Raw genomic sequence first — 27,969 nt, 5'->3', positions numbered from 1 at the left:
ACGGGGGTTAGGGGGGTTGTCGGAGGGTAGGGGGTTGTCGGGAGGGTGCAGGGTTAGTTGAGAGGGTGCAGGGGTGTGGCTGGGGCGTAGTTGGGCGGTAGGGGTTGTACCTGTGGTTAGACATGTAGGCAGCGAATTGTGGGAGGGGGGAGCGTACCGTTGGGGTTTGGGGCAATAGTTCAACGATCGGGGAGTATTTCATCCACAAATATATTTCTAAAAATATACCGATGTGTTGTATAATTTTTAGTGGGGGTTGGAAGTGAAGGTCGGCAAAAGGAGTGGATTCCATTTTTCGCTTGCTCTTTCCTGCCCTGTCTGTGATGGAGAGTGGATTGACTGATGAACAGGAAATGGCAATTTGGGTTAATGGGTAATTTCCAGGTTGGCAAACTGTAACGAGGGGCCCCAACTATTTATAATCTATATGAATAACTTGGATGAAGAGGCGTGGTGTATTAAATGGGAAATAATGTATTATAGTCAAATTTGCTGATGATACATATATTAGTAGGAAAGTATGTTGTGAGCTGGCCACACACAATCGGCAAAGGAATAGATAGGGGAAGTTAGTGAGGAAATATTTGGACGATGGAGTATGAAGTGGGAAAATGGGAGTTTGTTCACTTTGATGGAAGAATAGAAAAGCAGAACATTATTTAAATGGAGATGGACTGCAGAATGTTGTGGTATTGAGAGATCGGGTAGTCCCATAGACGAAACACAAAAAAGGTATGTTACAACCCCCACGGAGGTCACGGGGTGTGGACTAACCAGTTTCCCTTGACCCCCACAAACTACGAGCATTGCCGGTAATGGGGCAGGGCTTCCCCTTTAACGAGGGGAGCTCCACTAGTATAGGGAGACCCTTCGGGGAATGGAGAGTATTTGTGTGTTGAGAATAGATTGTGGTGATATGCATCACCGTATATATACAAGGGGTTAATGTAAATACACTACAACTAAGTAAACACTAAAGGGAGCACCGGAGATGTCATGACATGCAAACATGCAGCTAATGAACACTTAGAATAGGACGCAACCAATGAGCAGTCAAGACACCCAGAGGTGGCATTACCACAAGGGGGCATTTCACAACCCATATAAAAGGACAGGGCACACATGCTCTGCCTCTTTCCACAGACAGGCATCTAGAAAGTAATCAGGGTTGATCAGAAGCATCACACCCAGCACGTGGCTTAGAGCAGACTGGTTTAGTTAGACTGAGTTACTACAGTTAGATTAGCAGGAGAGTCAAACTCATTTAAGAACTGTGTTAACAGTTCAATAAACATATTGAACTCCTTACAAAGTCTGGACTTTTCTTTGTCAGAGTATACATCAAGGAAGCAGCTTATGCTACATGAAGAAGCATAACACAACATAAAGATCAGTGTTTGTTGCATCTAATTGACTGTTCCAAGTATGTTCACTCTGTCATGGATTCTACAGATACCATGCAGGAAAAAACAAGTAATTAGGAAGCCAAATGGAATATTGGTCTTTATTACAAGCTGGATGGAGCACTAAAGCAGGTAAATCTTGCTACAGCTGGATGGGGCACTGGTGAGAACATACCCGCAATACTGTAAGCGGGTTTGATCTCCATATTTAAGAATGAAATTTTTGTATTGTTCAGAGTAATTGCATATAATCACCTTGTGCTAGCAGTTCAGAGAAGGTTCAGTCGGCTGATTCCTGGGATGAAGGATTGTTTTCTGAGGAAGAATTGAGCAACTCCTGGGAGTTTAGAAGAGTAAATGGTGATCTTATTGAAACATCTAAAATTCTGAGGGGGCTTGGCAGGGTAGATGCTGAGAGGATGCTCCTCCTCACGGGGGACTCTAGAATGAGAGGACCTTGCTGTAGCGACAGTCACTATATTAGTTAACCCAATATCATGCACGAAAAGATCCCCTATCACATAGTTCATAGCAATCACCACTGTTACAGAATAAAGGGTATGCCCTTTGTTTATTAATATTCTTTCAAAGTTGTGTGCATCAGTGGCTAGGCCAGCATTTGTCACCCACCTGTAATTGCCCTTTAGAAGGTGTTCGCAAGCTGCTTTCTTGAACTGCTGCATTCCATGTGGTACATGAACTGTGCTATTAGGGGTTTGGGAGGGAGTGGGGGTGAGGAGGAGGAGTTCCAGGATTTTGACAGTGAAAGAACATTGATATAGTTCCAAGTCAGGAAGGTGCGTGGCTTGGAGGGGGACTTTCAAGTGGTGATGCTCCCATGCATCTACTGCCCTTGTCTTTCTGGATGGTGGAGGTCACGGGTTTGGAAGGTGCTGCCGAAGGAGCTTTGGTGAGTTGTTGCAGCACATCTCGTAGATGCTACTGTGCGTTGATGGTGGAGGGAGTGTCAAACAAGTGGGCTGCTTTGTCCTGCATGGTACTGAGCCTCTTGTCTGTTCACAGAATCATAGAATTTACAGTATTCGGCCCATCGAGAAAAAGCACCCCACTTCCGACCACGCCTCCACCCCCATCCCCCAGTAGCCCCACTAACCTTTTTGGACACTAAGGGCAATTTAGCACGGCCAATCCATCTAAACTGCACATCTTTGGACTGTGGGAGGAAACCGGAGCACGCGGAGGAAACCCACGCAGACACGGGGAGAAAGTGCAAACTCTACGCAGACAGTGACCCAAGCCCGGAATCAAACCTGGGACCCTGGAGCTGTGAAGCAACTGTGCTAACCACTGTGCTACTGTGCTGCCCTTGTGCTGCCGTGCTGTTGTTCGAGCTGCACTCATCCAGGCAAGTGGGGAGCATCCCATCACATCCTGACTGGAGCAGGAATTTCTTCTTTCAGAGTATCATTCATTTTGGGAATGTTCTGCTCCAGAGAGCAATGGGGACTGAGTCATTGAATGTATTCAAGACTGAGTTAGATAGACTTTTGAACAACAAGGGAGTGGAGGGCTCTGTGAGGCAGGAAAGTGGAGCGGAAGTCACAGTCAGATCAGCCACAAGCTCACTGAATGACAGAACAGCTTCAAGGGGCCGAAAGACCTACACCCCTTTTTTCTTATGTTCTTGGATCAAACAATCTGTAGAACCGTGTGTACTTTTATACCCAGAATTTGTTTTAGGTCAGAATGATCTAAACTGAATGCAGTTCCCTCAGGACTTTGTAGCAACCTGTTCTCAAGTTGATTCTTGTGTGAGGAGGTAGGAAACAATTTGCCGAATGCTTTCTAAATTATAGCTGAAATGAACCAGAGATTGGTATCGAGTAGTTATGTCACCCTGATGGAGCAATAGATAATTTCAAGGTCAAGTGATGGGAATTTTTACTTTGTCAACCAAACAAAAGTAAATAACTCCCCATCCCTTGTATTTAACCAGTTGTACCATCTCTGAGAATTCACAGCAAAAGGAGCATTTGCAACACAAATATAATGGGGTGGTGGGTGGGGAGCTTTAAATATGTGACTAAAGATCCGCTTCTAATTCTGCTTTTGAAGATAAATTACCTTTGAAAAGAATGCCCTGTATTTTTTGTTGGATAACAAATGAACAATGTTTCGTTGAGGGAGCACTGTGGTTTCTAGATGATAAAAGATTGGTCCTGTTTTGTCATTTGAATTGCAACCTAATGATATTGATTCTTTAAGCAAGGCTCTGTTGATGGTCCTGGATTAGTGAAAAAGTATATGACGTGTTACATTTCTGGTGTATAAAATGTATGAGTGGTGATTGGTGAGAGCAATATCAGAGGCGGGATTCTCCGACCCCCCGCCGGGTCAGAGAATCCCCGGGGGGGGCGGCGCGAATCCCGCCTACGCCGTCGAATGTCGGCTGCCGTATTCTCCGGCGCCGATTTTCGGGCAGAGATCATGCCACGCCGATCGGGGGCCGTTGGCAGCGCCCCCCCCCCCCCGGCAATTCTCCAGGCCCCAATGGGCCGAGCGGCTGTCCGTTTCTGGCCAGTCCCGCAGGTGTTCATTGGACATGGTCCCATGGACATGGCGGTACCTGGCTGTAGGCCGGCTGGTGCGGTCCTCGGGGGCGCACGGGGGGAACTGGCCCGGGGGGGGCCACGGTGGCCTGGACCGCGATTGGGGCCCACCGATCTGCGGGTGGGCCTGTGCCGTGGGGGCACTCCTTCCTTCCGTGCCTGCCCCTGGAGGGCTCCACCATGGCCGGCGCGGAGAAGCCCTGCGCATGCGCCAGAATACGCTGGCCGCTGGGCAGCACGGTGGCGCAGTGGTACCACTGCAGTCTCATGGCGCCGAGGTCCCAGGTTTGATCCCGGCTCTGGGTTACTGTCCGTGTGGAGTTTGCACATTCTCCCCGTGTTCGCGTGGGTTTCGCCCCCACAACCCAAAGATGTGCAACGTAGGTGGATTGAACACGCTAAATTGCCCCTTAATTGGAAAAGATGAATTGGGTACTCTAAATTTATTTTTAAAAAAGAATACGCCGGCCGATCTACACATGCGCTAAACCACGCTGGCGGTTCTCTGCATGCGCTAAACCACGCCGGCGGTTCTGCGCATGCGCTAAACCACGCCGGCGGTTCTCTGCATGCGCTAAACCACGCCGGCGGTTCTGCGCATGCGCTAAACCATGCCGGCGGTTCTGCGCATGCGCTAACTCGTGCAGTCCCTTCGGCGCCAGCTGGCATGGCACGAACCCCTCCGGCGCCATGAATTCCGCAACTTCCGGTTGGCCCGACGCCGGAGTGGTTCGCACCATTCTTGGCGCCGGCGTTAGCCCAATTCGCCGATTGCGGTGAATCCTGCCCAGATCTCTTCATGCATAATGGGTTAACTATTAGATTGACTGTCACTACTGTGATGTTTGCTGCTTTTGAATCTACCCCTGAAAGTGGTGGATGCCGGGACATTGAGTACATTTAAGGAGGAGATAGACAACTGTTTAATTGATAATGGGTTGAAGGGTTATGGAGAATAGGCAGGAAAGTGTTGTTGAGGCCAGGATGAGATCAGCCATGATCGTATTGAATGGCAGAGCAGGCTTGAGAGGCTGAATTTCCTATTGCGACTCCTAGTTCTTATAAAATGTCCTCTGGAAGTTTGCAAATCTTGAATTCTGTGTCTTTTGGAGGTTTTATTGTTTGTAGTCATTGAGGATTAGTCAGTTATCACTTTATAACCTAGCCTGGTGCCAATGAAGAGCTGGGGTGCTGTTATTTGATTTTGTCCTCCAAAAACGTGGATAAATGGTAGAAATTGTACTCCATAAAATGCTGAAGGAGGAGGGCTGAACTTGCAGAAGGCGTCCATGTCAATTGCTCCTCTCTGAGCCGATCGGTATCTCAACCCATGTATCAACTTGTCTGTATTTCACAAGAAAAACAACTTTCTTCCAACTAGGACTGGAGCTTGTTGGTCTGAACCAATGGGGTAATTTGGAAGGTGGGAGAAGAGGCTCTGAGAATCAATCAGATCATTTTCTCCACTGGGTCGGAACAGGGCCAAGTTCCAACTGTGGTTGTTTCAAATCTACAGACAAATAAAAAGTCTTATGGATAAAGTTTAACTATTGGGTGACCAGCCCGTGTGTTTACAGGGCTAGGGACCTGGGGCAGCTTGCATTCCTACGTATCTCCTGGCACTGCAAAGATAATTTTAACACTTACCTTATCGGGTCTGTTCCTCATGCTTTTTTTTATTCATTGATTCATGGGATGTGGGGTTCACTGGGATTTATTGCCCATCCCTAATTGCCTTTGAACCAAATGACTTGCTAGACAATTTCAGAGGGCCATTTTAAAGTTAACCACATTACTGTGGATCTGGAGTCATATGTAGATTTATTTGCCTAAAGGACATTAGTGAACCAGATGGGTTTTTATGACAATCAACATCGGATTCATGGTCATCTTTTAATTCAACGTTTTGAAAAATTGAATTCCAATTCCATCATCTGTCGCGGTGGGATTCAAACCCAGGTTGCCCGAGCATTATCTTGGGCCCCTGGATTACCAGCCCAGTGACAATAGCACTCTGCCACCACCATCCCCTATGTCCACAAGGCTTAACTAAGTGGAGCATCCATGGTGCCTGTTCCATCCACACTGTAGACTAGTGCCTGGACCACAAAGCACAAGTCCCCAGGAGAAATAGTGACAGAGGAGGAATGGGGCAATGAGTTGGCCATTGTGGTGAATGATATCTGTATACATATGTACCCTTAATGCGTAGGCCCCTTTAAGACCGGGTTTGGAATCCTGGGGGACTCGGTCTCCGGCTCCGCCCCCAGGAAGCTGGATATAAGGTTACGTTCAGTCGGCAGCGTGCAGTGAGCACACTTCTCGGCAGCTGTCTGGTTTTCTGGTTATTAAAGCCTTTGTATTATCAAACTCCTCTCCTGAGTCGTAATTGAGGGTATTTCAATTTAATAACCAGACTACATCATGATGGATAGCGGTCTAAAGCCGGAGAAGCTCAATTTGGACGCTCGGTCGCCGGAAGCCACTGACATTTTTAAATACTGGCTCTGGTGCTTTGAGGCCTATCTGAATTCCTCAGAGACTGAAGTCGACGGACCTCGCAAGCTGAGCTTACTACATGCCGGGGTGGGCCACCAACTATCCTCCGTGATCGAGAAAGCTACGACGTACGAAACGGCGGTCAAAATCCTACAGAAGCGCTTCGTAAAGCCGATAAAGAACAAAGAAATGTACCGCACAGGAACAGGCCCTTCGGCCCTCCAAGCCCGTGCTGACCATGCTGCCCAAGTAAACTACAATCTTCTACACTTCCTGGGTCCGTATCCCTCTATTCCCATCCTATTCATGTATTTGTCAAGATGCCCCTTAAATGTCCCTATCGTCCCTGCTTCTACCACCTCCTCCGGTAGCGAGTTCCAGGCACCCACTACCCTCTGCGTAAAAAACTTGCCTCGTACATCTACTCTAAACCTTTCCCCTCTCACCTTAAACCTATGCCCCCTAGTAATTGACCCCTCTACCCCGGGGAAAAGCCTCTGACTATCTACTCTGTCTATGCCCCTCATAATTTTGTAGACCTCTATCAGGTCGCCCCTCAACCTCCTTCGTTCCAGTGAGAACAAACCGAGTTTATTCAACCTCTCCTCATAGCTAATGCCCTCCATACCAGGCAACATTCTGGTAAATCTCTTCTGCACCCTCTCTAAAGCCTCCACATCCTTCTGGTAGTGTGGCGACCAGAATTGAACACTATACTCCAAGTGTGGCCTAACTAAGGTTCTATACAGCTGCAACATGACTTGCCAATTCTTATACTCAATGCCCCGGCCAATGAAGGCAAGCATGCCGTATGCCTTCTTGACTACCTTCTCCACCTGTGTTGCCCCTTTCAGTGACCTGTGGACCTGTACTCCTAGATCTCTTTGACTTTCAATACTCTTGAGGGTTCTACCATTCACTGTATATTCCCTACCTGCATTAGACCTTCCAAAATGCATTACCTCACATTTGTCCGGATTAAACTCCATCTGCCATCTCTCCGCCCAAGTCTCCAAACAATCTAAATCCTGCTGTATCCTCTGACAGTCCTCATCGCTATCCGCAATTCCACCAACCTTTGTGTCGTCTGCAAACTTACTAATCAGACCAGTTACATTTTCCTCCAAATCATTCATATATACTACAAAGAGCAAAGGACCCAGCACTGATCCCTGTGGAACACCACTGGTCACAGCCCTCCAATTAGAAAAGCATCCTTCCATTGCTACTCTCTCCTTCTATGACCTAGTACGAAGTCTTACAACACCAGGTTAAAGTCCAACAGGTTTGTTTCGATGTCACTAGCTTTCGGAGCGCGGCTCCTTCCTCAGGTGAATGAAGAGGTCTGTTCCAGAAACACATATATAGACAAATTCAAAGATGCCAAACAATGTTCGGAATGTGAGCATTAGCAGGTGATTAAATCTTTACAGATCCAGAGATGGGGTAACCCCAGGTTAAAGAGGTGTGAATTGTACCAAGCCAGGACAGTTGGTAGGATTTCACAGGCCAGATGGTGGGGGATGAATGTAATGCGACATGAATCCCAGGTCCCGGTTGAGGCTGCACTCATGTGTGCGGAACTTGGCTATAAGTTTCTGCTCGGCGATTCTGCGTTGTCGCGGGTCCTGAAGGCCGCCTTGGAGAACGCTTACCCGGAGATCAGAGGCTGAATGCCCTTGACTGCTGAAGTGTTCCCCGACTGGAAGGGAACATTCCTGCCTGGTGATTGTTGCGCGATGTCCGTTCATTCGTTGTCGCAGCGTCTGCATGGTCTCGCCAATGTACCACGCTTTGGGACATCCTTTCCTGCAGCGAATGAGGTAGACAACGTTGGCCGAGTCGCACGAGTATGTGCCGCGTACCTGGTGGGTGGTGTTCTCACGTGTAATAGTGGTATCCATGTCGATGATCTGGCACGTCTTGCAGAGATTGCCATGACAGGGTTGTGTGGTGTCGTGGTCACTGTTCTGAAAACTGGGTAGTTTGCTGCAAACAATGGTTCGTTTGAGGTTGCGCGGTTGTTTGAAGGCAAGTAGTGGGGGTGTGGGGATGACCTTGGCAAGATGTTCATCGTCATCAATGACGTGTTGAAGGCTGTGAAGAAGATGACGTAGTTTCTGCACTCCGTGGAAGTACTGGACGACGAAGGGTATTCTGTCGGTTGTGTCCCATGTTTGTCTTCTGAGGAGGTCGGTCCGGTTTTTCGCTGTGGCGCGTTGGAACTGTCGATCGATGAGTCGAGTGCCATATCCCGTTCGTACGAGGGCATCTTTCAACGTCTGTAGATGTCTGTTACGCTCCTCCTCGTCTGAGCAGATCCTGTGTATACGGAGCGCTTGTCCATAGGGGATGGCTTCTTTAATGTGTTTAGGGTGGAAGCTGGAGAAGTGGAGCATCATGAGGTTATCCGTGGGTTTGCGGTAAAGCGAAGTGCTGAGGTGACTGTCCTTGATGGAGACGAGTGTGTCCAAGAATGCAACTGATTTTGGAGAGTAGTCCATGGTGAGTCTGATGGTTGGATGGAACTTATTAATGTCATCGTGTAGTCGTTTCAGTGATTCTTCGCCGTGGGTCCAAAGTTAAAAAATGTCATCGATGTATCTGGTGTATAACATCGGTTGAAGGTCCTGTGCGGTGAGTAGGTCCTGTTCAAACTTGTGCATGAAGATGTTGGCGTATTGGGGTGCGAATTTGGTCCCCATGGCTCTTCCGTGCGTCTGGATGAAGAACTTGTTGTCGAAGGTGAAGACGTTGTGATCCAGAATGAAGCGGATGAGTTGCAGAATTGCGTCTGGAGATTGGCAGTTGTCGGTGTTGAGTACTGAGGCTGTTGCAGCAATGCCGTCGTCATGGGGGATGCTGGTGTAGAGTGCCGAGACGTCCATTGATGACGAGGAATGTTCCTGGTTCAACTGGTCCATGGGTGCTGAGTTTCTGTAGGAAGTCCGTCGTGTCGCGACAGAAGCTGGGTGTACCTTGTACGATGGGTTTCAAGATGCCCTCGATGTAGCCAGAGAGGTTCTCACACCGGGTCCCATTGCCTGAAACGATAGGGCGGCCTGGTGTGTTGGCCTTATGTATTTTCGGGAGGCAGTAGAGATCTCCAATGCGGGGAGTACGTGGGATGAGAGCACGTAGGGTGCTCTGAAGATCTGGATCCAAGGTCTTGATCAGTCTGTTAAGTTGGCGGATGTGTTCCTTGGTCGGATCTGCGGGTAACTGTCTGTAGTGTTCTTGGTTGTTCAGTTGTCGGTATACTTCTTTGCAATAGTCCGTTCTGTTCAGTACGACAGTGGCCCCCCTTTGTCTGCTGGTTTGATGACGATGCTGTGGTTGGTCTTGAGAGCGCGGATGGCGTTGCGGTGTGCTTGGGTGACGCTCGGGGCTGTCTTGTGAATGCGACTGATGAATCTGGCATTGACGCGACTCCTGACGGCTTGAGCATACATGTCGAGTCTAAGGCAGCGGCCTTCCGGAGGGGTCCAATTCGACTCTTTCCTCTTCGGTTGCCGCACCGCAGATCTCTCGGTCTGCTGTTCCGGTTCATTGGTAGTCTGCTTCGTCATCAAACCAGCAGACAAAGGGGGAGCCACTGTCGTACTGAACAGAACGGACTACTGCAAAGAAGTATACCTTCTGTGATTCCACAGGATCTGCTCAGACGAGGAGGAGCGTAAAAGACATCTACAGACGTTGAAAGATGCCCTCGTACGAACGGGATATGGCACTCGACTCATCGATCGACAGTTCCAACGCGCCACAGCGAAAAACCGGACCGACCTCCTCAGAAGACAAACATGGGACACAACCGACAGAATACCCTTCGTCGTCCAGTACTTCCACGGAGCGGAGAAACTACGTCATCTTCTTCACAGCTTTCAACACGTCATTGATGACGATGAACATCTTGCCAAGGTCATCCCCACACCCCCACTACTTGCCTTCAAACAACCGCGCAACCTCAAACGAACCATTGTTTGCAGCAAACTACCCAGTCTTCAGAACAGTGGCCACGACACCACACAACCCTGTCATGGCAATCTCTGCAAGACGTGCCAGATCATCGACATGGATACCACTATTACACGTGAGAACACCACCCACCAGGTACGCGGCACATACTCGTGCGACTCGGCCAACGTTGCCTACCTCATACGCTGCAGGAAAGGATGTCCCAAAGCGTGGTACATTGGCGAGACCATGCAGACGCTGCGACAACGAATGAATGGACATCGCGCAACAATCACCAGGCAGGAATGTTCCCTTCCAGTCGGGGAACACTTCAGCAGTCAAGGGCATTCAGCCTCTGACCTCCGGGTAAGCGTTCTCCAAGGCGGCCTTCAGGACCCGCGACAACGCAGAATCGCCGAGCAGAAACTTATAGCCAAGTTCCGCACACATGAGTGCGGCCTCAACCGGGACCTGGGATTCATGTCGCATTACATTCATCCCCCACCATCTGGCCTGTGAAATCCTACCAACTGTCCTGGCTTGGTACAATTCACACCTCTTTAACCTGGGGTTACCCCATCTCTGGATCTGTAAAGATTTAATCACCTGCTAATGCTCGCATTCCTAGCATTGTTTGGCATCTTTGAATTTGTCTATATATGTGTTTCTGGAACAGACCTCTTCATTCACCTGAGGAAGGAGCAGCGCTCCGAAAGCTAGTGACATCGAAACAAACCTGTTGGACTTTAACCTGGTGTTGTAAGACTTCGTACTGTGCTCACCCCAGTCCAACGCCGGCATCTCCACTTCTATGACCTAGCCAGTTCTGTATCCACCTTGCCAGCTCACCCCTGATCCCGTGTGACTTCACCTTTTGTACTAGTCTACCATGAGGGACCTTGTCAAAGGCCTTACTGAAGTCCATATAGACAACATCTACTGCCCTACCTGCATCAATCATCTTAGTGACCTCCTCGAAAAACTCTATCAAGTTAGTGAGACACGACCTCCCCTTCACAAAACCATGCTGCCTTTCTCTAATACGTCCATTTGCTTCCAAATGGGAGTAGATCCTGTCTCGAAGAATTCGCTCCAGTAATTTCCCTACCACTGAAGTAAGGCTCACCGGCCTGTAGTTCCCTGGATTATCCTTGCTACCCTTCTTAAACAGAGGAACAACATTGGCTATTCTCCAGTCCTCCGGGACATCCCCTGAAGACAGTGAGGATCCAAAGATTTCTGTCAAGGCCTCAGCAATTTCCTCTCCAGCCTCCTTCAGTATTCTGGGGTAGATCCCATCAGGCCCTGGGGACTTATCTACCTTAATATTTTTTAAGACACCCAACACCTCGTCTTTTTGGATCTCAATGTGACCCAGGCTATCTACACACCCTTCTCCAGACTCAACATCCACCAATTTCTTCTCTTTGGTGAATACTGATGCAAAGTATTCATTTAGTACCTCGCCCATTTCCTCTGGCTCCACACATAGATTCCCTTGCCTATCCTTCAGTGGGCCAACCCTTTCCCTGGCTACCCTCTTGCTTTTTATGTACGTGTAAAAAGCCTTGGGATTTTCCTTAACCCTATTTGCCAATGACTTTTCGTGACCCCTTCTAGCCCTCCTGACTCCTTGCTTAAGTTCCTTCCTACTTTCCTTATATTCCACGCAGGCTTCGTCTGTTCCCAGCCTTTTAGCCCTGACAAATGCCTCCTTTTTCTTTTTGACGAGGCCTACAATATCTCTCGTTATCCAAGGTTCCCGAAAATTGCCGTATTTATCCTTCTTCCTCATAGGAACATGCCGGTCCTGAATTCCTTTCAACTGACACTTGAAAGCCTCCCACATGTCAGATGTTGATTTGCCCTCAAACATCCGCCCCCAATCTATGTTCTTCAGTTCCCGCCTAATATTATTATAATTAGCCTTCCCCCAATTTAGCACATTCATCCTAGGACCACTCTAAGACTAGGACTAAGTGAGTCCCAGTCAATATTGGGGAAGTTGAAGTCTCCCATCACCACAACCCTGTTGTTTTTACTCTTTTCCAAAATCTGTCTACCTATCTGCTCCTCTATCTCCCGCTGGCTGTTGGGAGGCCTGTAGTAAACCCCCAACATTGTGACTGCACCCTTCTTATTCCTGATCTCTACCCATATAGCCTCACTGCCCTCTGAGGTGTCCTCCCTCAGTACAGCTGTGATATTCTCCCTAACCAGTAGCGCAACTCCGCCTCCCCTTTTACATCCCCCTCTACCCCACCTGAAACATCTAAATCCTGGAACGTTTAGCTGCCAATCCTGCCCTTCCCTCAACCAGGTCTCTGTAATGGCAACAACATCATAGTTCCAAGTACTAATCCAAGCTCTAAGTTCATCTGCCTTACCCGTAATACTTCTTGCATTAAAACATATGCACTTCAGGCCACCAGACCCGCTGTGTTCAGCAACTTCTCCCTGTCTGCTCTGCCTCAGAGCCCCACTGTCCCTATTCCCTAGTTCTCCCTCAATGCTCTCACCTTCTGACCTATTGCTCCCGTGCCCACCCCCCTGCCATACTAGTTTAAACCCTCCCGTGTGACACTCGCAAACCTCGCAGCCAGGATATTTATGCCTCTCTGGTTTAGATGCAACCCGTCCTTCTTATATAGGTTACACCTGCCCCGGAAGAGCTCCCAGTGGTCCAGATAACGGAAACCCTCCCTCCTACACCAGCTGTTTAGCCACGTGTTTAGCTGCTCTATCTTCCTATTTCTAGCCTCACTGGCACGTGGCACAGGGAGTAATCCCGAGATTACAACCCCAGAGGTCCTGTCTTTTAACTTTCTGCCTAGCTCCCTGAACTCCTGCTGCAGGACCTCATGCCCCTTCCTGCCTATGTCGTTAGTACCAATATGTACAACGACCTCTGCCTGTTTGCCCTCCCCCTTCAGGATGCCCTCTACCCGTTCGGAGACATCCTGGACCCTAGCACCAGGGAGGCAACATACCATCCTGGAGTCTCTTTCACGTCCACAGAAGTGCCTATCTGTGCCCCTGACTATAGAGTCCCCTATTACTATTGCTCTTCTGCGCTTTGACCCTCCCTTCTGAACATCAGAGCCAGCCGTGGTGCCACTGCTCTGGCTGCTGCTGTTTTCCCCTGATAGGCTATCCTCCCCCCGACAGTATCCAAAGGGGTATACCTGTTCGAGAGGGGGACAACCACAGGGGATTCCTGCACTGACTGCCTGTCCTTTCTGGTGGTCACCCATTTCTCTGCCTGCACCTTGGGTGTGGCCACATTTATATAACTGCGATCTATGACGCTTTCTGCCACCTGCATGCTCCTAAGTGCATCCAATTGCTGCTCCAACCGAATCATGCGGTCTGTGAGGAGCTCCAGTTGGGTGCTGTTTCTGCAGATGAAGCCATCCGGGACGCTGGAAGCCTCCCGGACCTGCCACATCTCACAGTCAGAGCACTGCACCCCTCTAACTGACATTACGTCAATTAATTAAAATTAAAAGTTTTTTAAAAATACATTTTTATATATTTTCTTAATTTTTTCAAAGTTACTGTTAACTATCTGTTTCCTAGCACTAGATTTCTAATATAAATGCGAAAGCTAAATATAGTACTCTCCGATCTCTGGTTTAGATACCCCTCTAAATTATAATTAAGTAATTATGTTTAATTGGTTACCAATGCTTAATTTTTTTAATTTAGTGTAGATTCCCAACCAGCCACTCAGGCCACAGCTTTTCTGTGATGTCACTTCAGTTTCCCCCCGACACACACAATTTGAAAAAGGTATAAAAGTAAAAATGAGTAAAAATCACTTACTTACCTTCTGAGTGTCTTAGATGTTCTCAGGTTCTCTCCCTGACAGAGACTGCTCCTCCTCCTCCGAACGGCTCCCGAAACTAGGCCGCGATCTTTTAAAATCTCCGCTTTAAATCTCCCGTGCTTTTTAAATCTCCCGGCTCACTCAGTTCCCGCGCTGATTTCACTGTCCCGGCTCACTCAGCTCCCGCGCTGTTTTCAATGTCCCGGCTCACTCACCTCTCGCGCTGTTTTCACTGTCCCGGCTCACTCACCTCTCGCGCTGTTTTCACTGTCCCGGCTCACTCAGCTCCCGTGCTGTTTCACTGTCCCGGCTCACTTAGCTCCCGCGCTGTTTTCACTGTCCCGGCTCACTCAGCTCCCGCGCTGTTTTCAATGTCCCGGCTCACTCACCTCCCGCGCTGTTTTCACTGTCCCGGCTCACTCAGCTCCCGCGCTGTTTTCAATGTCCCGGCTCACTCAGCTCCCGCGCCGTTTTCAATGTCCCGGCTCACTCAGCTCCCGCGCTGTTTTCACTGTCCCGGCTCACTCACCTCCCGCGCTGTTTTCAATTTCCCAGCTCACTCACCTCTCGCGCTGTTTTCAATGTCCCAGCTCACTCACCTCTCGCGCTGTTTTCAATGTCCCGGCTCACTCAGCTCCCGCGCGGTTTTCACTGTCCCAGCTCACTCACCTCCCGCGCTGTTTTCACTGTCCCAGCTCACTCATCTGCCGCGCTGTTTTCACTGTCCCGGCTCACTCACCTCCTGCGCTGTTTTCAATGTCCCGGCTCACTCAGCTCCCGCGCTGTTTTCAATGTCCCGGCTCACTCAACTTCCGCGCTGTTTTCAACGTCCCGGCTCACTCACCTCTCGCGCTGTTTTCAATATCCCGGCTCACTCACCTCTCGCGCTGTTTTCAATGTCCCAGCTCACTCACCTCTCGCGCTGTTTTCAATGTCCCGGCTCACTCAGCTCCCGCACGGTTTTCACTGTCCCAGCTCACTCACCTCCCGCGCTGTTTTCACTGTCCCAGCTCACTCACCTCCTGCGCTGTTTTCAATGTCCCGGCTCACTCACCTCTCGCGCTGTTTTCAATTTCCCGGCTCACTCACCTCTCGTGCTGTTTTCAATGTCCCGGCTCACTCAGCTCCCGTGCTGTTTTCAATTTCCCGGCTCACTCACCTCTCGCGCTGTTTTCACTGTTCATAAACGAGTTACACGCCAGACATTTGCTCTCGTCCTGCCGCCAGCGCTCCGGGGAAACGCTAGATGAATACTTGGAGAGACTCACCGCGCTCGCCAGGAACAGCGACTATAAAGAGGTGACGGCAGAAGCCCACATGAACTTACATATTCGTGATGCTTTCGTGTCCTGTATCCGATCCACGTACATCCGGCAGCGGTTCCTAGAAGACGGAGCGAAGGACCTCCAAGGCACGGTAACGCTCGCCTCTTCCCTGGAAGCGGCCCACCATAATCTCCGCACGTACTCCGCGGACCTTGCGAACCCCTCTTGATCACCTCTCGATCCCCTCCAGACTCGGCCACGCTTCAGATCTGCGCGCGTGGCAACCCGCTCACACCGGGGTCCCCCAATGCTATTTCTGTGGGCAAGGCCAGCACGCACGCCAGCGTTGCCCGGCCCGCTCCGCTATCTGCGGCGAATGCGGAAAGAAGGGGCGCTTCGCGAAGGTCTGCTTGGCTGGGCCCAAAGGCCAGAAACAAAAGTCTCATCGGGCCCAGAAATCGAACTCCCGGGACCACAGGCCCCGAAACACGGCCACGCGGTGGCCAGACACGCCTACTTCCGACGCGTAATCGGCCTCGCGCGAGTCATGGGGGCGGCCATCTTCAAAACCCAAAACATGTGACCGACGGCGGCGGCCATTTTGCGAGTCCGATTCAACCGAGGACTCTGACTGCCCGCAACTAGGAGCGATCACGCTCGATCAATCTCGGCCGAAGAACCTGCGAAACTCAATGATGCATGTTCAAATCAACGGCCACGACACCCCCTGCCTTTTTGATCCCGGGAGCACGGAGAGTTTTATCCATCCAGACACAGTAAGACGCTGCTCCCTGCGCACCTATCCCGCCTCCCAAACTATCGCCCTCGCATCTGGGTCTCATTTGGTCCAAATCACAGGGTATTGTGTCGTGAACCTCGCTATTCAAGGCGCCAAATACGCCCGTTTTAAACTTTATGTCCTCCCTCACCTCTGCGCCCCCCTGCTGCTCGGTCTGGACTTTCAGTGCAGCCACCGAAGCCTGACCCTGAAGTTCGGCGGACCCCTGCCCCCACTCATCTCATGGTATGTAGCCTGGCGACACGCAAGGTTGCACCCCCCCCCTCCTTCACGAACCTCACCCCCGACTGTAAGCCCATCGCCACCAGGAGTCGGCGATACAGTGCCCAAGACATGACTTTCATCAAGTCAGAGGTTCAGCGGCTACTAAAAGAAGGGGTCATAGAGGCTAGCAACAGCCCTTGGAGGGCACAAGTACTGGTAGTCCGCTCCGGGGACAAACAACGTATGGTGGTGGATTATAGCCAGACCATAAACCGCTTTACGCAACTTGATGCGTACCCACTTCCCCACACAGCAGAAATGGTGAACCAAATCGCCCAGTATCGAGTATTCTCCATGGTCGACCTAAAATCGGCCTATCATCAACTCCCTATTCGCCCAGAGGACCGCCCCTTTACGGCCTTCGAAGTAGCCGGTCGGCTCTTCCACTTCCTCAGGGTCACCTTTGGTGTCACAAACGGAGTCTCCGTTTTCGAAAGGGCAATGGATCAAATGGTGGATCAGTACGGTTGACGGGCTACATACCCGTACTTGGACAACATCACCATCTGCGGCCATGACCAGCAGGACCATGACGAAAACCTGAGGAAGTTCCTCCAGACCGCCCAGGCCCTCAATCTGACATACAATAAAGAGAAATGCGTGTTCCACACAACCTGGTTAGCTATCCTCAGCTACGTCGTGGAAAACGGGGTCCTAGGGCCAGACCCCGACCGCATGCGCCCCCTTAAGGAACTTCCCCTCCCCCGTAGCATCAAGGCACTCAAACGGTGCCTGAGGCTCTTTTCCTATTATGCCCAGTGGGTCCCCAGATATGCGGACAAAGCCTGCTCACTCATAAAGACCACGGTGTTTCCCCTGACGGCTGAGGCTCAGTTGGCCTTCAGTCGTATCAAGGCCAATATCATCAAGGTCGCCAGGCACGCGGTGGACGAAACCATTCCCTTCCAGGTAGAAAGCGACGCATCAGACGTCGCCCTGGCTGCTACCCTCAACCAGGTGGGCAGACCGGTAGCGTTCTTCTCCCGAACCCTCACCACCTTGGAAATTTGACACTCTGCAGTCGAGAAGGAGGCACAAGCCATAGTGGAGGCTGTGCGGCACTGGAGGCATTACCTAGTCGGTAGGAGGTTCACCTTCGTCACCGACCAACGGTCGGTCGCCTTTATGTTCGATAATGCACAATGGGGCAAAATAAAGAATGATAAAATTCTGAGGTGGAGGACGGAACTCTCCACCTACACGTACGATATTACATATCGTCCGGGGAAGCTCAACGAGTCCCCAGATGCCCTGTCCCGCGGCACGTGCGCCAACGCGCAGAAAGACTGTCTGTGGGCCATCCACGATGACCTCTGCCACCCGGGGGTTACCTGGCTTGCCCATTTCATCAAGTCCCGCAACCCACCTTACTCCACCGAGGAGGTCAAGGCCATGACCAAGGCTTGCCAAATCTGTGCGGAGTGCAAACCGCACTTCTATCGACCAGACAAGGCCCGTCTGGTAAAGGCCTCTGGGCCCTTTGAGCGACTTAAGCGTGGACTTCAAAGGGCCCCTCCCGTCCACCAACTGCAACACCTACTTCCTCACTGTCATCGACGAATTCTCCCGCTTCCCATTCGCTGTCCCCTGCCCCGATATGACCTCTGCCTCCGTAATCAAGGCACTGCACAGCATCTTCACCCTGTTTGGTTTTTCCGCTTATATCCACAGCAACCGGGGTACATCGTTTATGAGCGATGAGCTGCGTCAGTATCTGCTCAACAAGGGCATCGCCTCGAGCAGAACGACCAGCTATAACCCGTGGGGAAACGGGCAGCTGGAGAGGGAGAACGCAAAAGTTTGGAAGGCTGTCCTTCTAGCCCTACGGTCAGGAAGTCTCCCAATCGCCCGCTGGCAGGAGGTCCTACCTGATGCCCTACACTCCATTAGGTCGCTCCTCTGTATGGCCACGAACGAGACCCCGTATAACCGTTTGTTTGTCTTCCCCAGGAAGTCCACCTCTGGGGTCTCGCTTCCACGTTGGCTGACGACTCCGGGACCAGTTCTACTCCGGAGGCACGCGAGGAGCCATAAGACAGATCCACTGGTCGAGAGGGTCCAACTATTACATGCAAACCCTCAATACGCCTACGTCGAGCACCCCAACGGCAGGCAGGACACCGTTTCCCTGTGAGACCTGGCACCCGCTAGCTCACCCACCGACGCCCCCCCTTCCACCGACGCTCCCCTCCCCGCATCGGCGGTCGACTCCGACAGCGCCCCCCCCCCCCATAGCGCCCCGCAGCCGGTGCCCTAGTCACTCCGGATACCCCCCCTGCTCCAACGCGGGCAAAGGCTCAGACAACCGTGCTCCCGAATATACCACCACCGAGGACGACCGTATCCATCGCACCACCGCCGGAGCTGAGAAGGTCGACACGGGCAATCAGATCACCCAAAAGACTGAACTTGTAATTCCACTTCACCCCCGATGGACTATGCATTTTTTTTAAAACAGGGGTGAGTGTGGTGAATGATATCTGTATACATATGTACCCTTAATGCGTAGGCCCCTTTAAGACTGGGTTTGGAACCCTGGGGACTCTGCCTCCGGCTCCGCCCCCACGAAGCTGTATATAAGGTTACGTTCAGTCAGCAGCGTGTAGTGAGCACACTTCTCGGCAGCTGTCTGGTTTTCTGGTTATTAAAGCCTTTGTATTATCGAACTGCTCTCCTGAGTCGTAATTGAGGGTATCTCAGCCATCCTGATTTCAACTTCATTGTTCCATTTGCTCTGGATTGGAGGAAGTTAAAATTGCCACTTTAGTTTCGCTAACATTAAACATTAGTACTTCGTGATGCAATTTTAGGGGCCTTCCCCAGTCCTTCCTTTCCACATCTGGAGACCAATCTCTTTAGCTTTCTTGCCTCTGTCCTGTGGTGGTTTCTACTGGAGCCATTTTGCCTTGCTCGTTCTCTCACCCCCTTCAAAAATCTCTTTAAAAGCTTTGTCTTCACCCTGGCATTTTACAGTCCCCTTCTAGCTCCACTCCCTCCCAAAACCACAACTCCCTCCGAAGCTAAAGTGCCCCGAGACATTCTGTTATGTGAGAGGCACGGTATGAAGTTATTATCGTAATGTGCAGCTTGCTGAAGTAGGTCATACATTGCCCTTGGGTTAATACTTACATAATAGATCATGTGAAGTTATCAGATACAAAAACACAAGTAAGCTTTCATGCAGTACCAGTTTACACATCAATGACATTTTGAAAATATTAATTTATGAAACCCATAAGAACACAAGGAAAATAACATAGGAAATAGGAGCAAGAGTCGGCTATTCAGCCTCTTGGGCCTGGTCTGTCATTCAATAAAATCACGACTGAGCTGACCTTGGTCTCAACGGGCAGCATGGTAGCACGGTGGTTATCACAGTTCCTTCACAGCTCCAGGGTCCCAGGTTCGATTCCGGCTTGGGTCACTGTCTGTGCGGAGTCTGCACATCCTCCCCGTGTGTGCGTGGGTTTCCTCCGGGTACTCCGGATTCCTCCCACAGTCCAAAGATGTGCAGGTTAGGTGGATTGGCCATGATAAATTGCCCTTAGTGTCCAAAATTGCCCTTAGTGTTGGGTGGGGTTACTGGGTTATGGGGATGGGGTGGAGGTGTCGACCTTGGGTGGGGTGCCGGTGCAGACTCGATGGGCCGAATGGCCTCCTTCTGCACTGTAAATTTTATGAAACTATGAAAACATCGCTATCTAACGTAGCTCCAGTTAGATCGAGCCTCAGAGGGGAAACATGTGACCAAGGCTGCACTGAGCCCGTTCACCGAAACTCCTCAGTGCAAGCGTCCCAATCTCTCAAGCTCCCCAAACACCTCCCAAGCCTCAACTCACTGTAGGGGGGGCTCTCATCCGAGATCTACAAGGCAAAGGGGATAGATCCCAATGCCTTGGTTACCTCAGGGAACTGCATATTAGGGCGAGACTAGCTGCCTCGCTCTAATAAGCAGATCTGGCAAAATGCGATCCCACCCAAATGGAAGGGTTTCACATCGCAACCTCTCACGAGAGTGCGTTAGATCCCGCGAGGCATGGCGAGCCAGGTCGATCCCGGGAGCAGGGTCTCCCGGCAGGTAAGGCCGGGGGCTTCACGTGACGCGACTGCTAGCTCCCACTGGGCAGAGCATCCGTGGCGCCAAACCTTTTGGCCGTAAAACCAGACGCTTCCTCCGGACATAGCCGCAAAATCGTAGAAACTGGTTCCTCTGTACTAACCCTGCTTTCTGCATCTACAAAGAACTTTAATAAATTTGCGAAACAAGATTTCACGTTGGCCATGTTGATGCTGCTTAATTGATTACATCACAAGAATTTGTAACCGAGAGCTTTTCAAATATTATTTGTCTTGGTAACCTTCAACATTAGACTCGGGTGAATAAACTTTTTCAATATGTATATTGTGAAAGTGGGTGTCTGCCGTCATTTCTACATGGTTGAACTTGCACCGGTATATGCAATATGCTTATTGTGGAGAGACAGTGGGCGGTATTGTCCATTTTGAACACCTGTGTATCACTCCAGCTGCACAGCTGGGCTTTCTTTCCAAATTCTGTAGCATTCTGCACAGAAAGTCGGAGGTCATGACTTTCATTGTACGAAGTCTTACAACACCAGGTTAAAGTCCAACAGGTTTGTTTCGATGTCACTAGCTTTCGGAGCGCTGCTCCTTCCTCAGGTGAATGAAGAGGTCTGTTCCAGAAACACATATATAGACAAATTCAAAGATGCCAAACAATGCTAGGAATGCGACCATTAGCAGGTGATTAAATCTTTACAGATCCAGAGATGGGGTAACCCCAGGTTAAAGAGGTGTGAATTGTGTAAAGCTAGGACAGTTGGTAGGATTTCGCAGGCCAGATGGTGGGGGATGAATGTAATGCGACATGAATCCCAGGTCCCGGTTGAGGCCGCACTCATGTGTGCGGAACTTGGCTATAAGTTTCTGCTCGGCGATTCTGTGTCATGGGGTTACAGGATAGTGCAGGGGAGTGGGCCTGGGTAGAGTGCTCTTTTGGTGGGTTGAAGCAGACTCGATGGACTAAATGGCCTCCTTTTGCTCTGAAGGGATTCCATGGATTCTATGGACTAATGAAGCCCACATCTGATTCAGACTGGTATCTGGACTTCCCAATGTATGGTCCCAGGGAAGAGCAGGAATAGTGGGACAAGCTGGAATAACTACAACCCTATTTCTGCCAGGCAGAGGGAGTTAATAGACGGAAATTAAGAGGACGGCTCCTGGCCGGCAGGACAGAAAGTGCAAATCACTTCCCTTTCTATGTCGGGAGCCTCTACACATCCAATGTTGCAAGTGCATACGATAGACATAGAACTACAACAGGGCAGAAGGAGGCCATTCGGCCCACCGAGTCTGCACTGACCCTCTGAAAGAGCAACCCAGCCAGGCTACTGCCTTATCCCTGCACCCCCATAACCCACCTAACCTGCACATCGCTAGACACTAAGGGACAATTTAGCATGGCCAATCCACTTAACTTGCACATCTTTGGACTGTGGGAGGAAACCTCCGCACATGTGTGGAGAATGTGCAAATTCCACACAGACTGACCCCCAAGACTGGAATTAAACCATGGTGCCTGGCGCTGTGAAGCAGTGCCACCGCACCACCCCATCACCAATACGCGAGACCTGTGACCCACTGTGCAATTATGTGGCAGTGGACCAATCTCAGCAGCCTGCTTCCTCATCAGCTCCTGATGTCGGGGTCACACCAAGGCCGAATGGTCCTAAAATAAAAACTAAGACGTATTGAGGGCACAATGGTGGCACAGGGGCTGAGACACTGTTACGTTATGTACATGTATATAGATATCACAATATATTGTGTTCACTTGACTATTGTGTGCATTATATGCATTTGTTGGTTCGGAGGACATGTTGCGCTGCCTTACTTCATATTTGGCAGTTGTTGCTGAATGAAGGGGATGGAGGGACATCTCACTTCTGTTGGCAATAATGTGGTGGTGTGGTAGGGGTCAGTATTTATTCAATGGTAATGTGTGTGTGTGTGGTGTGATTTGTATCCTCAATGCGACATGGCTGAACATGCAGCATCTGCTGGCTTTCCGATAAATGACGTACCAATGAGACTGGCTGAGGTCACTGATGAGCACGAGAAGTGAAGTGATGCTCATGCAATTGTGGCCTTGATGATGTGGACAAGCAACAGAGAGATGGTTCATTTTAACATCATTGACCTGAGCACCAGTGCAAAGCCAGTATCCTCGGAAAGAGTCATCCTTTTTCATCTCCTCTTGGTCTTCCAAAGGGTAGAGGATGCGTGTAGTGAGGTAGCTCCAGATGGAGGCTGGCAGAGGTGGGCGCACAGTCGCAGCAGGCAAAGGTTTGCATGTGAGGAAGTGATGGTGGATCACTCGTGGTCGCAACAATTGAAGATGAGGTTGTCCCTGACAGCCCTGAGGCATCCCTCTGTGGCCCTGACATCCGGCAGAGCTGTAGTGAGTTCTGTATCCTACTCCTCATCTTCCTTCCCGTCATCCTCACCTGAGGTGGTTACCAGCTTCTCCATGTCCTTGACTGGCAATTCCTCTCCCCTTTGTAATGCCATGTTGTGCAAGGCACAGCAGATGGACGACAATTCTGGAGACCCTCTGTATGTTATTGTAAAGCTCGGCCAGATCGGTCAAGGTATTGGATGTACATTTTGATCAATTCTACGGTTTGCTTTATGATTTTGCTTGTTGAGCAGTGTTGAGTTTTGTAATGCTCCTCCACAGGGCTATGGGTGTGTTGTTCCTTGTCTCTGAATAAAGCTCGTAGTCTTAAAGTTGAAGAAGATGCTTTATTGTGAATTTGTTCTCTCTCCAGCGCTTAACTTAAGTTACATCTGAGCTGCCTGTCTGTTCTGCTCCGAGCTGCCATTCCTGTGAAGTGCCCTCTAACTTCCTGTCTGTCTCTATTTATACCTCTCCCGTGCTCCCTCTAGTGCTTGCCCAGTTGTATTGCATCCACATTGACCCCTTATGTATCTATACAGATCACTACATGCCCCTTTTTTTCTTTTACATTTTTTCTGTACAGTGGTAAAGAAAATTGTACAGAACAGTTAGATTACTTATGATATGTATATCTGTACAAGTGGTGATGATATTGGTTATTGTACAAAGTCAATTGATATTTGAGTTCAACCTGAATAAAAACATTTATGAGTCCAAACTTTATGAATTTGGTTTTTTCTTTTTTTGTTGTTGACGTGGTGATATTGATATTGCAACTCCTTTGTGAATGTTGTCAGTGTTCTTGTGTGTTAAGTAATCAACAAGTCATCCCGAGGTGTTTGAATGGTTGAACCACTGATGTTGACTGATGTGGACCTTTTTTTTCTGTGCTTGTGGTATCGATTTAGTGTGTCATTTGCCTTGAAAGCTGGTGTGCTTGCTTGTTCTGTAGCGGATGTGAATCTGTGAGATTCTTTGTCATGCCATGGCATGTTTGTAGTCTTGTCATTGTTTTGCAGTGTGCTGTGGCATTGTGCAAAGTTGCACCATGTTGTACAGGTCGTTGTTTCATTGTTGGTGTTTCGTCTTTGTTGTTTTCATTGTCGTTCTTGTTGTTGTCATTCTTGGTGTTGTATTTGTCGTGCTTGTTGTTTCTGTTTTTGTTGTTTTCGTTGTTGTTCTTGCCGTGCTTGTTGTTGTCTTTGTTATGCTTCTTGTTGTTTTTGTAGTTTTTGTTGTTGATTTTGTTGTTGCTGTTCTTGTTTCTGCAGTGCTTCTTGTGGTTTTTGTTGTCCTTGTTGCGCTTCATGTTGTTCTTGTTCTTGCTGTTGTTGTTCTTGTTTCTGATGTGCTTCTTGTGGTTTTTCTTTTTCTTGTTGCGCTCAATGAGTGTTACGTGTGGATAATTTGAGTAATTGTCACAGTTATTGGTGTCAGTGTCTTTGTGGTATCTGTCACATTGAGCGTTTCGTCTAGAGAATGGTGAGAGTGATCTGATGTTGCATTGATGTTGGTGACATCAGTCATTTGTGGTGGATTTGATTCCTCTTCTTTGCTTCATTGGTGCTCCTCTTCTGGAGTCATTTGTGGTGGATTTGATTCCTCTTCTTTGCTTTCTTGGTGCTCCTCTTCTGGAGTCAAAATCTTCAAGATTTCTATTGACGTGGTCTCTCTGGAGTCTTGGTGCTCCTCTTCTAGAGTCAAAATCTTCAAGATTGCAATTGACGTGGTCTCTCTGGACTCTTGGGTAGCCCTACTCTGATTGTTGAGTGCTTCTGTACAGACAAGCTGCGTTCTGTCAGTCTCGCTGTGATCCTGCACATCCTGTATGTCGATTGTGATCACATTGTCACTGATTTCACATACAGTGGGTAGCCTTACATTGTCTTCTTGTTGATTATGTGAGCTTGGTAGACTTTCATCGTCTGCTTCTGGTTGGTCAGATTTGGTGGGTAGACCTTCATGGTCTTGTTCATGCATGGCGTTCGCTATGGAGTGTTTGCTTGCTTCCATTTTGGAGTCTGTCAGCGAGCTGTCTGTGGAGGCTTGTGGCGCTCTCCCTGTGGAGGTTTGCGTCGCTCTGTCTGTGGAGTCTTTCATCACTCTCTGTGCAGTCTTTCAGTGTTCTCGCTGTAGAGTCGATCTGTGCTCTCTGTGTGACGTCGTCTTCATCTTGGGTATTGCTGTCATCCAATGTATCGATGATCTGCCATGGCATCATGGTATTGGATTCATCTCCCATGAGTAGAGTCGTGTTGAACTTTGCAATCGTGTTGCTGATGTTGTGATTAGCATATCCGAGTAACTCCGCCATGTCTGAGTAGTATTGTTCGATAGACAAATCATTTCTTTTTGTTTTGGTGTTGTTACCGTTCTCTTCACTTTGGGTGGTGCAGACTGCTTGTTCCAGGGTGTTGTGAAAATTATTTTCAACTGCTGGTATAAGTTCAGGCATTGTTCTGTTCTTTGAGGTAAGAAAATTGGGTTTTACAGCTTTAAGTGTCTTGTTTCCAATTTTCGGGCATTTCCCTTTTAAGTGGGCGTGGTCCGGGACTTCTGACATCATGACGCTCGTGACGTCATGCGTAGGAATCGATTGCGCATGCGGAAATCGATCATCCTTTACTCTGAGGTTTTTTGTCCACTGCGCATGCGCAGAGCCATCTTCGAATGGTGCAATCTTTTCTTTGAACTGGGCATGCGCAGAAGGCAAAACGGCAGGAAACAGAAGCCGCGCATGCGCAGACGCAGATTTTCATCTTTTGTTCCCCGGAGACTGTAAAATGTGCTCAGACGCCATTTTACAGTGGATTTCAGCGTTTTTTCTTTGTAAAAATTCAAGTTACTTTTTCCTTTCGAACTGGACTTTTCACTCGCAAATTCTAGACTGAACCCTTTCTGTTCTGGTAGTGATTGTTTGAGTTTTGCATCACTTATTCCCTGTGCAATTTGGTCTGTGAGCATACAGTACCCTTCAAATTCCATACAGTACTCTTCACAATTTTTCAGTATTACTTCTAATTTGGTGCTGTCTTCACCTTTCAAGTATTTAAGGCAATTCTATATTTCTCTAGCTTCATGTCCTGCGATGAGCAGTGCTATTTTAATTTCTTCTGAGGCTGCTTCTAAATCAGGTAGCTGTGAGAGCTGGGAGTTCCATAAGATGTATGTGTCATGAGAGCCTCCCGGGAAACAAACACAAGTGCATAATTCTTTTACAGTGGTCACAGACATTTTGAATGTTAAATGGAGTGAAATCCTTTTCAATTTACGAATGCAGCTGGACGTTCCCAAGGAGCACTAATTACCATTGTTGCTAACTTTGGTTGGCTCTTAATTCGTTGCCCGTTGGGTCTTTACTGAATTTGCTTTGTTTCCATAACCTTTGCTCTAGAGTCACCAGGTATCTTTATGATACCGCCACGAGGTTCAAGTTCAAGTACTGATCAATAACTCAACACACCAATTAGTAAGATTCAAATCAAAACACATTTATTATACACAGTAAATCACTACTCATGCATAAACTGTACTTTCTAGACTATTCTCTATCTCTAAAAGACCTATACTTAGCTTCGGAACTGGCCCACCAGGTCAGGGGAACAAATGGCCTTTCATTCGATCTGAGTCTGCAGGATTCAAAAGCTGGTATAGACTGGTAGCTAGGAGCGCCTATCTCGTAGCGTGCTTGACTGGAGACTTACTTGGTTGATGCAGCAGCTTAGCAGTTCACTGTCAAGGGTTGATTCGCGTTGCTGAGTGACCCTGCCAAGAAGACCGATTTGAACTTGGGGGCTCTACTTAATTGTCCCCAGGGGCTTCGCGCCGTTTGGGGCGAACCCCGTATCTGGTTCCGAGTGATTGGACTACGTTCCGATCACTTGAATCGATTTCTCCAATACTGGAGTTGTTCCCTGATCGCTGGGAGGTCCCTATGTGTTCATTGGTCTTCCTTTGTCTTGGCTCCTGCTGGCGCCGAGGAGTCTGGCTTGGCCTTATTCACCTTACATGTTTCAATTGTTCCCGGGGATCGCTCATTAGTATGCAGATGGCTGTGAGTTTCAGTGCTGTCTGGGCTTTTGCAAGTTCTAATACACAGGAGATTTTGCACTTGCTAGTTTTTCCTGGTTTGACTGAATTTCCCTGCATTCTTTGCGGATCTCCATTTTAAGTTGGGAAGTGGCCAACCCAGGTGGCTACACCATGCATGTGATGTCGATAGCACCCTGTATCTGTGGTGACTGTGCAATGACCTGAGGCCTGGTCTAGCAGCCTGGCTATCAAATCTGTTGCAAATCTGATGAACTTGTTGACCCTTCTGAACAGGGCACTTGTCATCTCTCATATGCCCAAATGTGTTGCAGCCTGGAATATACCATCTTTGTGGACACTTTAAATATGCCACTGGTGCAGATGTTTTAGGTACAGTTAACTTGAGGGCATCTGGCATGGGCTTTCCTCCAAAGCTGACTGGCTGCAGGTCTATTTGCGGGAGCACGCACAGGTCACTAACCACCTCTCGAGAAAACCTTGGCTGTCTCTGACATTTACTCTCAGACATCGGGAGGTAGTTGGAGTATGTTCTGAATACATGCCAGTGCTCTTTGGTGGCGAAGATGGCTTTGGTTGGGTTTCTGAACTCCCTCCTCAGCTCCATAGAACTGTAGAACAGATTATGCTGAACAAAATGGCTTTCTAATTGCCAAAATTCCAGTGCAAGATCCCATAAAAGTCTCTGGGAAAATACAAGTGTAATTAATGGCTGGCACTGTTCATTCATTACTGAGGGCAAAGTCCAGTCCTTTGTTTTGTTTCTTACGGTATGAGGGCTTTCCACAGAAGACAAATGTCGGATGAGCCCAGAACAATGGAATTTGGTGATATCTTTCTCAATTATGAATG

General features: G+C 49.1%; 1 protein-coding gene across 10 annotated transcripts in view; it reads left to right on the top strand.

Moving 5' to 3' along the window:
• The window catches only part of dennd2b (DENN domain containing 2B), a 570,638-nt gene that overhangs the window by 311,305 nt on the left and 231,364 nt on the right, over positions 1-27,969 (top strand). The window lies entirely within an intron of this gene.

This window comes from Scyliorhinus torazame, chromosome 10 (assembly GCF_047496885.1).
Source record: "Scyliorhinus torazame isolate Kashiwa2021f chromosome 10, sScyTor2.1, whole genome shotgun sequence".
Taxonomy (NCBI): domain Eukaryota; kingdom Metazoa; phylum Chordata; class Chondrichthyes; order Carcharhiniformes; family Scyliorhinidae; genus Scyliorhinus; species Scyliorhinus torazame.
The sequence above is the reverse complement of the archived record's forward strand: the minus strand, read 5'-3'. Positions and strand labels throughout refer to the sequence as shown.